The sequence below is a fragment of the Hyla sarda genome, unplaced genomic scaffold, assembly GCF_029499605.1.
Source record: "Hyla sarda isolate aHylSar1 unplaced genomic scaffold, aHylSar1.hap1 scaffold_630, whole genome shotgun sequence".
Classification (NCBI taxonomy): domain Eukaryota; kingdom Metazoa; phylum Chordata; class Amphibia; order Anura; family Hylidae; genus Hyla; species Hyla sarda.
In genome coordinates, this window is record NW_026610645.1 from 161,485 (window position 1) to 177,036 (window position 15,552).

Genomic DNA, 15,552 nt, shown 5'->3' on the forward strand with positions numbered 1-15,552 from the left:
TTGTGTGTGTGTTTCCTATGCAGATCCTAAGCCCAGTGTCACATGCAAGTAGGAGGAGTAAGAAGGGTTCCTGGCAAATCCGGGTTATGGATTGCATTTAAAAAGGCCCCGTGGGAGTGCAATGGGCCCCTGTCTTGCTGCTTAGCAATAATGGTATGGGTTTAGGTTCTGCTGTGTGTACTGGTGGTTGACTGCCCCCCAGCCCAGAGTGTGCATGGAAAATTGTCTGGCAGCCTCCCTGACAGCAAGCAGTGATAGTGCCCATGAAGGGCACCTTGTTGGGCCCGCCCCTTTCACGGTTATCGCTTCTCGGCCTTTTGGCTAAGATCAAGTGTAGTATCTGTTCTTATCAGTTTAATATCTGATACGTCCCCTATCTGGGGACCATATATTAAATGGATTTTTGAGAACGGGGGCCGATTTCGAAGCTTGCTTCCGTCGCCCTATGCATTGACCCGATATGGCAGTATCTTCGGGTACAGTGCACCACCCCCTTACAGGGTTAAAAAGAAAGATTCCTACTTTCATTGCTACCTGCTTGCTGGCTAGCCCTGTGGGCCTTGCTGCTGCTGCAGCCAAAAAACAAAAGGTGGTGCTGCTGCTGCTTCTGCTGCTTCTGCTTCTGCTTGTGTCTGGCCGCTGTTGGAGCGTCCAGGCACAGGACTTCTGCTGCTGCTGACTAAATGGCCTCCTTAATTGGATCATTTGAGTAGCCAGCACACCTGTGCAGGTAGGGCATGACATGATAGGCAGCTGCCTTGATAGCGGGTGGGTGCTGAATGTTCCTAATTGACAAAATAAGATTAATGCTTATGAAGAAATATAAAATCTCATCCCTTCCCCAATATCGCGCCACACCCCTACCCCTTAATTCCCTGGTTGAACTTGATGGACATATGTCTTTTTTCGACCGTACTAACTATGTAACTATGTAACATAACATGGGGGGGGGGGGGGGGTCTCCTGGCTGTTCACACAGGTGTGTCATTGCTGTACATTGACCATGCATTGCTTCTGTGGTATTGCAAAGGCAAAGACAAATGCTTCCAGCCATCCATTGCACTAATGGATTGGTCATCAGCTGGCTGTCTATGTCCCGCATCAATATAGACCAAAGTACAGAGGGTTAGGCTATGCTATTGTGCACCTACCTGATGCATCAGAAGGTGCGAGGCCCTTGCTAAATTCTGTGCACAGACTTTGAGATCTATACTTTAGACTGTATCTAAACCTGCTCCAACATGGACTGACATTCTGGCCTACTTTCAGCCGATGCGACTTGTCTGTCGCTGAACAGTCGCTTTTTATGTATTCAGCACCTATGTATAATGTTGTAAAAATGCTCTAGAAGCTAAAGTCGCAGAAATGTCACACATATTTGGCCTGCAACTTTCTGTGCGACAAATTCAGACAGGAAAAATCAGTATAAATCCTTAGAAAATTATCCCCCAGTGTCTCCATCTGCTGGCGGTATTGAATAAGCATTGCTGCACTGATGGGGTATGCATTAGACGAAAAAAAAGAAGAAAAAGAAGAATAATACGCCCAGAAAAGAGGCGAAAAGGAGAAAAACGTAAAAAAACGTGAAAAAAAAGTAAGAGGAAGAGAAGGGAAAAAAAGGTGGAAATGGGTTTAAAAGTGATTTCGGCGGAGAATATATATATATATATATATATATATATATATATATATATATATATACGCGCACACACACACATATATATAAACGTATTCTCCGTTGAGATATTGCAGCCGCTGCTGTGTCCAGGCCCAGGAGCCTTAGCACTGTGCTGTGATGTCACTCAATACCACTGACATCACTAGGTGTAAACAACATCTCTCCTTTGCTGTGTATGTGACTATGGAGCTGTTTGGTGATGTCGTCTATTATGGCCTTCATAGAAGCAACAGGAGATTGTTGCATCCATCTAGAACCCTCAGAACTACAGTGCTATGATGTCACTCACTTCCACAGGCCTTGCAGAGTGTAAACAACAACAACCCAGCTTTGTTGTGTATGTAACCATAGGGATTTGTGATGTCACCTAGAACCTTCACAGCAGCGACAGCTTTATGAGGAGCATCAGCACTGCTCTGCCTGAGCAGAACCATCACCGCCATAGGTTGTCAAATAACCCGGGTTTAACCCACACAGGTAAGTCCAATGGGGTGCAGGCATGTCCTCTATGCTTACAGCTTCCCGTGGGTGTTGGTTTGATACCGTTTGGGGACAGCCAAGGAGGCATCTGCAGGCAACAAAGGTAGGTGTGTGCTTGTGTGTGTGTTTCCTATGCAGATCCTAAGCCCAGTGTCACATGCAAGTAGGAGGAGTAAGAAGGGTTCCTGGCAAATCCGGGTTATGGATTGCATTTAAAAAGGCCCCGTGGGAGTGCAATGGGCCCCTGTCTTGCTGCTTAGCAATAATGGTATGGGTTTAGGTTCTGCTGTGTGTACTGGTGGTTGACTGCCCCCCAGCCCAGAGTGTGCATGGAAAATTGTCTGGCAGCCTCCCTGACAGCAAGCAGTGATAGTGCCCATGAAGGGCACCTTGTTGGGCCCGCCCCTTTCACGGTTATCGCTTCTCGGCCTTTTGGCTAAGATCAAGTGTAGTATCTGTTCTTATCAGTTTAATATCTGATACGTCCCCTATCTGGGGACCATATATTTAAATGGATTTTTGAGAACGGGGGCCGATTTCGAAGCTTGCTTCCGTCGCCCTATGCATTGACCCGATATGGCAGTATCTTCGGGTACAGTGCACCACCCCCTTACAGGGTTAAAAAGAAAGATTCCTACTTTCATTGCTACCTGCTTGCTGGCTAGCCAGCTAGCCAGCCCTGTGGGCCTTGCTGCTGCTGCAGCCAAAAAACAAAAGGTGGTGCTGCTGCTGCTTCTGCTGCTTCTGCTTCTGCTTGTGTCTGGCCGCTGTTGGAGCGTCCAGGCACAGGACTTCTGCTGCTGCTGACTAAATGGCCTCCTTAATTGGATCATTTGAGTAGCCAGCACACCTGTGCAGGTAGGGCATGACATGATAGGCAGCTGCCTTGATAGCGGGTGGGTGCTGAATGTTCCTAATTGACAAAATAAGATTAATGCTTATGAAGAAATATAAAATCTCATCCCTTCCCCAATATCGCGCCACACCCCTACCCCTTAATTCCCTGGTTGAACTTGATGGACATATGTCTTTTTTCGACCGTACTAACTATGTAACTATGTAACATAACATGGGGGGGGGGGGGGTCTCCTGGCTGTTCACACAGGTGTGTCATTGCTGTACATTGACCATGCATTGCTTCTGTGGTATTGCAAAGGCAAAGACAAATGCTTCCAGCCATTGCTTCCAGCCATCCATTGCACTAATGGATTGGTCATCAGCTGGCTGTCTATGTCCCGCATCAATATAGACCAAAGTACAGAGGGTTAGGCTATGCTATTGTGCACCTACCTGATGCATCAGAAGGTGCGAGGCCCTTGCTAAATTCTGTGCACAGACTTTGAGATCTATACTTTAGACTGTATCTAAACCTGCTCCAACATGGACTGACATTCTGGCCTACTTTCAGCCGATGCGACTTGTCTGTCGCTGAACAGTCGCTTTTTATGTATTCAGCACCTATGTATAATGTTGTAAAAATGCTCTAGAAGCTAAAGTCGCAGAAATGTCACACATATTTGGCCTGCAACTTTCTGTGCGACAAATTCAGACAGGAAAAATCAGTATAAATCCTTAGAAAATTATCCCCCAGTGTCTCCATCTGCTGGCGGTATTGAATAAGCATTGCTGCACTGATGGGGTATGCATTAGACGAAAAAAAAGAAGAAAAAGAAGAATAATACGCCCAGAAAAGAGGCGAAAAGGAGAAAAACGTAAAAAAACGTGAAAAAAAAGTAAGAGGAAGAGAAGGGAAAAAAAGGTGGAAATGGGTTTAAAAGTGATTTCGGCGGAGAAATATATATATATATATATATATATATATATATATATATATATACGCGCACACACACACATATATATAAACGTATTCTCCGTTGAGATATTGCAGCCGCTGCTGTGTCCAGGCCCAGGAGCCTTAGCACTGTGCTGTGATGTCACTCAATACCACTGACATCACTAGGTGTAAACAACATCTCTCCTTTGCTGTGTATGTGACTATGGAGCTGTTTGGTGATGTCGTCTATTATGGCCTTCATAGAAGCAACAGGAGATTGTTGCATCCATCTAGAACCCTCAGAACTACAGTGCTATGATGTCACTCACTTCCACAGGCCTTGCAGAGTGTAAACAACAACAACCCAGCTTTGTTGTGTATGTAACCATAGGGATTTGTGATGTCACCTAGAACCTTCACAGCAGCGACAGCTTTATGAGGAGCATCAGCACTGCTCTGCCTGAGCAGAACCATCACCGCCATAGGTTGTCAAATAACCCGGGTTTAACCCACACAGGTAAGTCCAATGGGGTGCAGGCATGTCCTCTATGCTTACAGCTTCCCGTGGGTGTTGGTTTGATACCGTTTGGGGACAGCCAAGGAGGCATCTGCAGGCAACAAAGGTAGGTGTGTGCTTGTGTGTGTGTTTCCTATGCAGATCCTAAGCCCAGTGTCACATGCAAGTAGGAGGAGTAAGAAGGGTTCCTGGCAAATCCGGGTTATGGATTGCATTTAAAAAGGCCCCGTGGGAGTGCAATGGGCCCCTGTCTTGCTGCTTAGCAATAATGGTATGGGTTTAGGTTCTGCTGTGTGTACTAGTGGTTGACTGCCCCCCAGCCCAGAGTGTGCATGGAAAATTGTCTGGCAGCCTCCCTGACAGCAAGCAGTGATAGTGCCCATGAAGGGCACCTTGTTGGGCCCGCCCCTTTCACGGTTATCGCTTCTCGGCCTTTTGGCTAAGATCAAGTGTAGTATCTGTTCTTATCAGTTTAATATCTGATACGTCCCCTATCTGGGGACCATTTATTAAATGGATTTTTGAGAACGGGGGCCGATTTCGAAGCTTGCTTCCGTCGCCCTATGCATTGACCCGATATGGCAGTATCTTCGGGTACAGCGCACCACCCCCTTACAGGGTTAAAAAGAAAGATTCCTACTTTCATTGCTACCTGCTTGCTGGCTAGCCAGCTAGCCAGCCCTGTGGGCCTTGCTGCTGCTGCAGCCAAAAAACAAAAGGTGGTGCTGCTGCTGCTTCTGCTGCTTCTGCTTCTGCTTGTGTCTGGCCGCTGTTGGAGCGTCCAGGCACAGGACTTCTGCTGCTGCTGACTAAATGGCCTCCTTAATTGGATCATTTGAGTAGCCAGCACACCTGTGCAGGTAGGGCATGACATGATAGGCAGCTGCCTTGATAGCGGGTGGGTGCTGAATGTTCCTAATTGACAAAATAAGATTAATGCTTATGAAGAAATATAAAATCTCATCCCTTCCCCAATATCGCGCCACACCCCTACCCCTTAATTCCCTGGTTGAACTTGATGGACATATGTCTTTTTTCGACCGTACTAACTATGTAACTATGTAACATAACATGGGGGGGGGGGGGGTCTCCTGGCTGTTCACACAGGTGTGTCATTGCTGTACATTGACCATGCATTGCTTCTGTGGTATTGCAAAGGCAAAGACAAATGCTTCCAGCCATCCATTGCACTAATGGATTGGTCATCAGCTGGCTGTCTATGTCCCGCATCAATATAGACCAAAGTACAGAGGGTTAGGCTATGCTATTGTGCACCTACCTGATGCATCAGAAGGTGCGAGGCCCTTGCTAAATTCTGTGCACAGACTTTGAGATCTATACTTTAGACTGTATCTAAACCTGCTCCAACATGGACTGACATTCTGGCCTACTTTCAGCCGATGCGACTTGTCTGTCGCTGAACAGTCGCTTTTTATGTATTCAGCACCTATGTATAATGTTGTAAAAATGCTCTAGAAGCTAAAGTCGCAGAAATGTCACACATATTTGGCCTGCAACTTTCTGTGCGACAAATTCAGACAGGAAAAATCAGTATAAATCCTTAGAAAATTATCCCCCAGTGTCTCCATCTGCTGGCGGTATTGAATAAGCATTGCTGCACTGATGGGGTATGCATTAGACGAAAAAAAAGAAGAAAAAGAAGAATAATACGCCCAGAAAAGAGGCGAAAAGGAGAAAAACGTAAAAAAACGTGAAAAAAAAGTAAGAGGAAGAGAAGGGAAAAAAAGGTGGAAATGGGTTTAAAAGTGATTTCGGCGGAGAAATATATATATATATATATATATATATATATATATATATATATATATATACGCGCACACACACACATATATATAAACGTATTCTCCGTTGAGATATTGCAGCCGCTGCTGTGTCCAGGCCCAGGAGCCTTAGCACTGTGCTGTGATGTCACTCAATACCACTGACATCACTAGGTGTAAACAACATCTCTCCTTTGCTGTGTATGTGACTATGGAGCTGTTTGGTGATGTCGTCTATTATGGCCTTCATAGAAGCAACAGGAGATTGTTGCATCCATCTAGAACCCTCAGAACTACAGTGCTATGATTTCACTCACTTCCACAGGCCTTGCAGAGTGTAAACAACAACAACCCAGCTTTGTTGTGTATGTAACCATAGGGATTTGTGATGTCACCTAGAACCTTCACAGCAGCGACAGCTTTATGAGGAGCATCAGCACTGCTCTGCCTGAGCAGAACCATCACCGCCATAGGTTGTCAAATAACCCGGGTTTAACCCACACAGGTAAGTCCAATGGGGTGCAGGCATGTCCTCTATGCTTACAGCTTCCCGTGGGTGTTGGTTTGATACCGTTTGGGGACAGCCAAGGAGGCATCTGCAGGCAACAAAGGTAGGTGTGTGCTTGTGTGTGTGTTTCCTATGCAGATCCTAAGCCCAGTGTCACATGCAAGTAGGAGGAGTAAGAAGGGTTCCTGGCAAATCCGGGTTATGGATTGCATTTAAAAAGGCCCCGTGGGAGTGCAATGGGCCCCTGTCTTGCTGCTTAGCAATAATGGTATGGGTTTAGGTTCTGCTGTGTGTACTGGTGGTTGACTGCCCCCCAGCCCAGAGTGTGCATGGAAAATTGTCTGGCAGCCTCCCTGACAGCAAGCAGTGATAGTGCCCATGAAGGGCACCTTGTTGGGCCCGCCCCTTTCACGGTTATCGCTTCTCGGCCTTTTGGCTAAGATCAAGTGTAGTATCTGTTCTTATCAGTTTAATATCTGATACGTCCCCTATCTGGGGACCATATATTAAATGGATTTTTGAGAACGGGGGCCGATTTCGAAGCTTGCTTCCGTCGCCCTATGCATTGACCCGATATGGCAGTATCTTCGGGTACAGTGCACCACCCCCTTACAGGGTTAAAAAGAAAGATTCCTACTTTCATTGCTACCTGCTTGCTGGCTAGCCAGCTAGCCAGCCCTGTGGGCCTTGCTGCTGCTGCAGCCAAAAAACAAAAGGTGGTGCTGCTGCTGCTTCTGCTGCTTCTGCTTCTGCTTGTGTCTGGCCGCTGTTGGAGCGTCCAGGCACAGGACTTCTGCTGCTGCTGACTAAATGGCCTCCTTAATTGGATCATTTGAGTAGCCAGCACACCTGTGCAGGTAGGGCATGACATGATAGGCAGCTGCCTTGATAGCGGGTGGGTGCTGAATGTTCCTAATTGACAAAATAAGATTAATGCTTATGAAGAAATATAAAATCTCATCCCTTCCCCAATATCGCGCCACACCCCTACCCCTTAATTCCCTGGTTGAACTTGATGGACATATGTCTTTTTTCGACCGTACTAACTATGTAACTATGTAACATAACATGGGGGGGGGGGGGGTCTCCTGGCTGTTCACACAGGTGTGTCATTGCTGTACATTGACCATGCATTGCTTCTGTGGTATTGCAAAGGCAAAGACAAATGCTTCCAGCCATCCATTGCACTAATGGATTGGTCATCAGCTGGCTGTCTATGTCCCGCATCAATATAGACCAAAGTACAGAGGGTTAGGCTATGCTATTGTGCACCTACCTGATGCATCAGAAGGTGCGAGGCCCTTGCTAAATTCTGTGCACAGACTTTGAGATCTATACTTTAGACTGTATCTAAACCTGCTCCAACATGGACTGACATTCTGGCCTACTTTCAGCCGATGCGACTTGTCTGTCGCTGAACAGTCGCTTTTTATGTATTCAGCACCTATGTATAATGTTGTAAAAATGCTCTAGAAGCTAAAGTCGCAGAAATGTCACACATATTTGGCCTGCAACTTTCTGTGCGACAAATTCAGACAGGAAAAATCAGTATAAATCCTTAGAAAATTATCCCCCAGTGTCTCCATCTGCTGGCGGTATTGAATAAGCATTGCTGCACTGATGGGGTATGCATTAGACGAAAAAAAAGAAGAAAAAGAAGAATAATACGCCCAGAAAAGAGGCGAAAAGGAGAAAAACGTGAAAAAACGTGAAAAAAAAATAAGAGGAAGAGAAGGGAAAAAAAGGTGGAAATGGGTTTAAAAGTGATTTCGGCGGAGAAATATATATATATATATATATATATATATATATATACATATATATATATATATACGCGCACACACACACATATATATAAACGTATTCTCCGTTGAGATATTGCAGCCGCTGCTGTGTCCAGGCCCAGGAGCCTTAGCACTGTGCTGTGATGTCACTCAATACCACTGACATCACTAGGTGTAAACAACATCTCTCCTTTGCTGTGTATGTGACTATGGAGCTGTTTGGTGATGTCGTCTATTATGGCCTTCATAGAAGCAACAGGAGATTGTTGCATCCATCTAGAACCCTCAGAACTACAGTGCTATGATGTCACTCACTTCCACAGGCCTTGCAGAGTGTAAACAACAACAACCCAGCTTTGTTGTGTATGTAACCATAGGGATTTGTGATGTCACCTAGAACCTTCACAGCAGCGACAGCTTTATGAGGAGCATCAGCACTGCTCTGCCTGAGCAGAACCATCACCGCCATAGGTTGTCAAATAACCCGGGTTTAACCCACACAGGTAAGTCCAATGGGGTGCAGGCATGTCCTCTATGCTTACAGCTTCCCGTGGGTGTTGGTTTGATACCGTTTGGGGACAGCCAAGGAGGCATCTGCAGGCAACAAAGGTAGGTGTGTGCTTGTGTGTGTGTTTCCTATGCAGATCCTAAGCCCAGTGTCACATGCAAGTAGGAGGAGTAAGAAGGGTTCCTGGCAAATCCGGGTTATGGATTGCATTTAAAAAGGCCCCGTGGGAGTGCAATGGGCCCCTGTCTTGCTGCTTAGCAATAATGGTATGGGTTTAGGTTCTGCTGTGTGTACTGGTGGTTGACTGCCCCCCAGCCCAGAGTGTGCATGGAAAATTGTCTGGCAGCCTCCCTGACAGCAAGCAGTGATAGTGCCCATGAAGGGCACCTTGTTGGGCCCGCCCCTTTCACGGTTATCGCTTCTCGGCCTTTTGGCTAAGATCAAGTGTAGTATCTGTTCTTATCAGTTTAATATCTGATACGTCCCCTATCTGGGGACCATATATTAAATGGATTTTTGAGAACGGGGGCCGATTTCGAAGCTTGCTTCCGTCGCCCTATGCATTGACCCGATATGGCAGTATCTTCGGGTACAGTGCACCACCCCCTTACAGGGTTAAAAAGAAAGATTCCTACTTTCATTGCTACCTGCTTGCTGGCTAGCCAGCTAGCCAGCCCTGTGGGCCTTGCTGCTGCTGCAGCCAAAAAACAAAAGGTGGTGCTGCTGCTGCTTCTGCTGCTGCTGCTTCTGCTGCTTCTGCTTCTGCTTGTGTCTGGCCGCTGTTGGAGCGTCCAGGCACAGGACTTCTGCTGCTGCTGACTAAATGGCCTCCTTAATTGGATCATTTGAGTAGCCAGCACACCTGTGCAGGTAGGGCATGACATGATAGGCAGCTGCCTTGATAGCGGGTGGGTGCTGAATGTTCCTAATTGACAAAATAAGATTAATGCTTATGAAGAAATATAAAATCTCATCCCTTCCCCAATATCGCGCCACACCCCTACCCCTTAATTCCCTGGTTGAACTTGATGGACATATGTCTTTTTTCGACCGTACTAACTATGTAACTATGTAACATAACATGGGGGGGGGGGGTCTCCTGGCTGTTCACACAGGTGTGTCATTGCTGTACATTGACCATGCATTGCTTCTGTGGTATTGCAAAGGCAAAGACAAATGCTTCCAGCCATCCATTGCACTAATGGATTGGTCATCAGCTTGCTGTCTATGTCCCGCATCAATATAGACCAAAGTACAGAGGGTTAGGCTATGCTATTGTGCACCTACCTGATGCATCAGAAGGTGCGAGGCCCTTGCTAAATTCTGTGCACAGACTTTGAGATCTATACTTTAGACTGTATCTAAACCTGCTCCAACATGGACTGACATTCTGGCCTACTTTCAGCCGATGCGACTTGTCTGTCGCTGAACAGTCGCTTTTTATGTATTCAGCACCTATGTATAATGTTGTAAAAATGCTCTAGAAGCTAAAGTCGCAGAAATGTCACACATATTTGGCCTGCAACTTTCTGTGCGACAAATTCAGACAGGAAAAATCAGTATAAATCCTTAGAAAATTATCCCCCAGTGTCTCCATCTGCTGGCGGTATTGAATAAGCATTGCTGCACTGATGGGGTATGCATTAGACGAAAAAAAAGAAGAAAAAGAAGAATAATACGCCCAGAAAAGAGGCGAAAAGGAGAAAAACGTAAAAAAACGTGAAAAAAAAGTAAGAGGAAGAGAAGGGAAAAAAAGGTGGAAATGGGTTTAAAAGTGATTTCGGCGGAGATATATATATATATATATATATATATATATATATATATATATATATACGCGCACACACACACATATATATAAACGTATTCTCCGTTGAGATATTGCAACCGCTGCTGTGTCCAGGCCCAGGAGCCTTAGCACTGTGCTGTGATGTCACTCAATACCACTGACATCACTAGGTGTAAACAACATCTCTCCTTTGCTGTGTATGTGACTATGGAGCTGTTTGGTGATGTCGTCTATTATGGCCTTCATAGAAGCAACAGGAGATTGTTGCATCCATCTAGAACCCTCAGAACTACAGTGCTATGATGTCACTCACTTCCACAGGCCTTGCAGAGTGTAAACAACAACAACCCAGCTTTGTTGTGTATGTAACCATAGGGATTTGTGATGTCACCTAGAACCTTCACAGCAGCGACAGCTTTATGAGGAGCATCAGCACTGCTCTGCCTGAGCAGAACCATCACCGCCATAGGTTGTCAAATAACCCGGGTTTAACCCACACAGGTAAGTCCAATGGGGTGCAGGCATGTCCTCTATGCTTACAGCTTCCCGTGGGTGTTGGTTTGATACCGTTTGGGGACAGCCAAGGAGGCATCTGCAGGCAACAAAGGTAGGTGTGTGCTTGTGTGTGTGTTTCCTATGCAGATCCTAAGCCCAGTGTCACATGCAAGTAGGAGGAGTAAGAAGGGTTCCTGGCAAATCCGGGTTATGGATTGCATTTAAAAAGGCCCCGTGGGAGTGCAATGGGCCCCTGTCTTGCTGCTTAGCAATAATGGTATGGGTTTAGGTTCTGCTGTGTGTACTGGTGGTTGACTGCCCCCCAGCCCAGAGTGTGCATGGAAAATTGTCTGGCAGCCTCCCTGACAGCAAGCAGTGATAGTGCCCATGAAGGGCACCTTGTTGGGCCCGCCCCTTTCACGGTTATCGCTTCTCGGCCTTTTGGCTAAGATCAAGTGTAGTATCTGTTCTTATCAATTTAATATCTGATACGTCCCCTATCTGGGGACCATATATTAAATGGATTTTTGAGAACGGGGGCCGATTTCGAAGCTTGCTTCCGTCGCCCTATGCATTGACCCGATATGGCAGTATCTTCGGGTACAGTGCACCACCCCCTTACAGGGTTAAAAAGAAAGATTCCTACTTTCATTGCTACCTGCTTGCTGGCTAGCCAGCTAGCCAGCCCTGTGGGCCTTGCTGCTGCTGCAGCCAAAAAACAAAAGGTGGTGCTGCTGCTGCTTCTGCTGCTTCTGCTTCTGCTTGTGTCTGGCCGCTGTTGGAGCGTCCAGGCACAGGACTTCTGCTGCTGCTGACTAAATGGCCTCCTTAATTGGATCATTTGAGTAGCCAGCACACCTGTGCAGGTAGGGCATGACATGATAGGCAGCTGCCTTGATAGCGGGTGGGTGCTGAATGTTCCTAATTGACAAAATAAGATTAATGCTTATGAAGAAATATAAAATCTCATCCCTTCCCCAATATCGCGCCACACCCCTACCCCTTAATTCCCTGGTTGAACTTGATGGACATATGTCTTTTTTCGACCGTACTAACTATGTAACTATGTAACATAACATGGGGGGGGGGGGGGGTCTCCTGGCTGTTCACACAGGTGTGTCATTGCTGTACATTGACCATGCATTGCTTCTGTGGTATTGCAAAGGCAAAGACAAATGCTTCCAGCCATCCATTGCACTAATGGATTGGTCATCAGCTGGCTGTCTATGTCCCGCATCAATATAGACCAAAGTACAGAGGGTTAGGCTATGCTATTGTGCACCTACCTGATGCATCAGAAGGTGCGAGGCCCTTGCTAAATTCTGTGCACAGACTTTGAGATCTATACTTTAGACTGTATCTAAACCTGCTCCAACATGGACTGACATTCTGGCCTACTTTCAGCCGATGCGACTTGTCTGTCGCTGAACAGTCGCTTTTTATGTATTCAGCACCTATGTATAATGTTGTAAAAATGCTCTAGAAGCTAAAGTCGCAGAAATGTCACACATATTTGGCCTGCAACTTTCTGTGCGACAAATTCAGACAGGAAAAATCAGTATAAATCCTTAGAAAATTATCCCCCAGTGTCTCCATCTGCTGGCGGTATTGAATAAGCATTGCTGCACTGATGGGGTATGCATTAGACGAAAAAAAAGAAGAAAAAGAAGAATAATACGCCCAGAAAAGAGGCGAAAAGGAGAAAAACGTAAAAAAACGTGAAAAAAAAGTAAGAGGAAGAGAAGGGAAAAAAAGGTGGAAATGGGTTTAAAAGTGATTTCGGCGGAGAAATATATATATATATATATATATATATATATATATATATATATACGCGCACACACACACATATATATAAACGTATTCTCCGTTGAGATATTGCAGCCGCTGCTGTGTCCAGGCCCAGGAGCCTTAGCACTGTGCTGTGATGTCACTCAATACCACTGACATCACTAGGTGTAAACAACATCTCTCCTTTGCTGTGTATGTGACTATGGAGCTGTTTGGTGATGTCGTCTATTATGGCCTTCATAGAAGCAACAGGAGATTGTTGCATCCATCTAGAACCCTCAGAACTACAGTGCTATGATGTCACTCACTTCCACAGGCCTTGCAGAGTGTAAACAACAACAACCCAGCTTTGTTGTGTATGTAACCATAGGGATTTGTGATGTCACCTAGAACCTTCACAGCAGCGACAGCTTTATGAGGAGCATCAGCACTGCTCTGCCTGAGCAGAACCATCACCGCCATAGGTTGTCAAATAACCCGGGTTTAACCCACACAGGTAAGTCCAATGGGGTGCAGGCATGTCCTCTATGCTTACAGCTTCCCGTGGGTGTTGGTTTGATACCGTTTGGGGACAGCCAAGGAGGCATCTGCAGGCAACAAAGGTAGGTGTGTGCTTGTGTGTGTGTTTCCTATGCAGATCCTAAGCCCAGTGTCACATGCAAGTAGGAGGAGTAAGAAGGGTTCCTGGCAAATCCGGGTTATGGATTGCATTTAAAAAGGCCCCGTGGGAGTGCAATGGGCCCCTGTCTTGCTGCTTAGCAATAATGGTATGGGTTTAGGTTCTGCTGTGTGTACTGGTGGTTGACTGCCCCCCAGCCCAGAGTGTGCATGGAAAATTGTCTGGCAGCCTCCCTGACAGCAAGCAGTGATAGTGCCCATGAAGGGCACCTTGTTGGGCCCGCCCCTTTCATGGTTATCGCTTCTCGGCCTTTTGGCTAAGATCAAGTGTAGTATCTGTTCTTATCAGTTTAATATCTGATACGTAGAATGCCCTTCTGGGGGGCGTGTCCTGCAGTGCATGGCGGCGGTCGCATAAACCTTGTGCTCCGCTGCAGCCCAGGCCTAATAGCGGCTACACAGCATTGATCCTGAGCATATCGCTACGGCAATTGTGCCCACCGGTACCTGAACTATCGGGGCACCTGATGATGACCCGGAGGCGAGGGAAAAAGAGCCCACTGAAGCTCACGGCGTTCTTTCCTGCTGCAGAGGCCTCACAAGATGGCGCGGCTCAGTGCGGGTCAGCGTCTCCGGCTACTGGAAGTGCCTCACCAGCGTCTTCATCCTCTCAGACGGGCTGCGCCCTGGAGGCTTCTCCTTCAACTCCTCCGATTCTCCTGACAGGCTGGTCGCCTTCAGTGCAGCAGGACCCGCAGGTACCGTTTTCCCCGATCTCCTCCAAGCCACTGGGAGCGGGGACCCTGCATACTAGAGGCCCAGGAGGCCCTGATGGGAGCTCTCCGTCGGCGCCCCTAACTGAACCTATTATGAGGGGGCTTCTCGCTGAGTTACATACCTCCATTCAGGGAGACATTAAGGCAGCCGTGTCCAATATACAGCATGAGATCTCCTCTCTTGGACACCGCACATCGCACATTGAGAACAAGATGGCGGAACTCACCTCTTCTCATAATGAAGTAGTGGACTTAGCTAATGGCCTGGAGGATGAGGTTGCCGCTCTTCAACTTAAGATAGCTGATATGGAGGACAGGTCTCGCCGAAACAATTTAAGGGTGAGAGGGGTGCCGGAGTCTGTGAAAACGGAGGACCTCAACACCTTCCTAACGGATTATTTTGCATTGTTGCTGCCTCAGGCTTCCACCCTAGATCTGCTAATGGACAGAGTCCACAGGCTCCCTAAGCCCAAAACCCTACCTGCTGCTACACCAAGGGATGTGATTCTGCGCCTTCACTTTTACCATATTAAGGAGCAATTGATGTTGGTGGCGCGCTCCTCACCCTCCCTACCAGATGGGTATTCGGGACTCCAACTTTTCACGGATCTCTCTGCTGCCACTCTAGCCAGGAGACGTGAGTTCAGTACAGGGACTAAAGCTCTCAGAGAAAAAGGGATCCCTTATAAATGGGGATTCCCTGTGAAATTGATTATCACCAATAAGGGGTCCAAACATGTGGTCTCTTCCCCGGAGACCCTTTTGCAACTGTGTGCGGAATGGAACTTGCCTGTTGATCTGACTGCTCAGAGGTCCCTGGACATACCACATGCTGCAAAGATAGCTGAGGAATGGAAGGTTGTCTCCCACTGCAAGAAAAAAATCAAGACATGAACTGTTCCTCTGCCTTTAGACAGGCCTGTCCGACTTGTCTCACTGGCTTGCGACTGGGGTATCCTTCCCCATCTTTTGGGTTACTTATCCTCTTAGTGCTCTGGATACTTTTCCTGAATGTTTAAACATTCGGCCTAACTGCAGTCGAATGTACTTACC

General features: G+C 46.8%; 6 non-coding genes and 1 pseudogene across 6 annotated transcripts; all 7 read left to right on the forward strand.

The window, feature by feature from the left end:
* Positions 1–301: 301 nt before the first annotated feature.
* On the forward strand, positions 302–492 carry LOC130341927 (U2 spliceosomal RNA). Its single transcript, XR_008881678.1, has one exon. It is a non-coding gene; the product is annotated as a U2 spliceosomal RNA (small nuclear RNA).
* A 2,082-nt stretch (positions 493–2,574) lies between these two features.
* Positions 2,575–2,766, forward strand: LOC130341941 (U2 spliceosomal RNA). The gene has a single exon (XR_008881691.1). It is a non-coding gene; the product is annotated as a U2 spliceosomal RNA (small nuclear RNA).
* Positions 2,767–4,868: 2,102 nt separating this feature from the next.
* LOC130341871 (U2 spliceosomal RNA) lies at positions 4,869–5,059 on the forward strand. The gene has a single exon (XR_008881631.1). It is a non-coding gene; the product is annotated as a U2 spliceosomal RNA (small nuclear RNA).
* Positions 5,060–7,154: 2,095 nt separating this feature from the next.
* Positions 7,155–7,345, forward strand: LOC130341928 (U2 spliceosomal RNA). The gene has a single exon (XR_008881679.1). It is a non-coding gene; the product is annotated as a U2 spliceosomal RNA (small nuclear RNA).
* A 2,099-nt stretch (positions 7,346–9,444) lies between these two features.
* Positions 9,445–9,635, forward strand: LOC130341929 (U2 spliceosomal RNA). The gene has a single exon (XR_008881680.1). It is a non-coding gene; the product is annotated as a U2 spliceosomal RNA (small nuclear RNA).
* Positions 9,636–11,739: 2,104 nt separating this feature from the next.
* LOC130341877 (U2 spliceosomal RNA) lies at positions 11,740–11,930 on the forward strand. The gene has a single exon (XR_008881637.1). It is a non-coding gene; the product is annotated as a U2 spliceosomal RNA (small nuclear RNA).
* A 2,090-nt stretch (positions 11,931–14,020) lies between these two features.
* Positions 14,021–14,146, forward strand: LOC130341888 (U2 spliceosomal RNA; annotated as a pseudogene).
* The last annotated feature ends 1,406 nt before the right edge of the window (positions 14,147–15,552 follow it).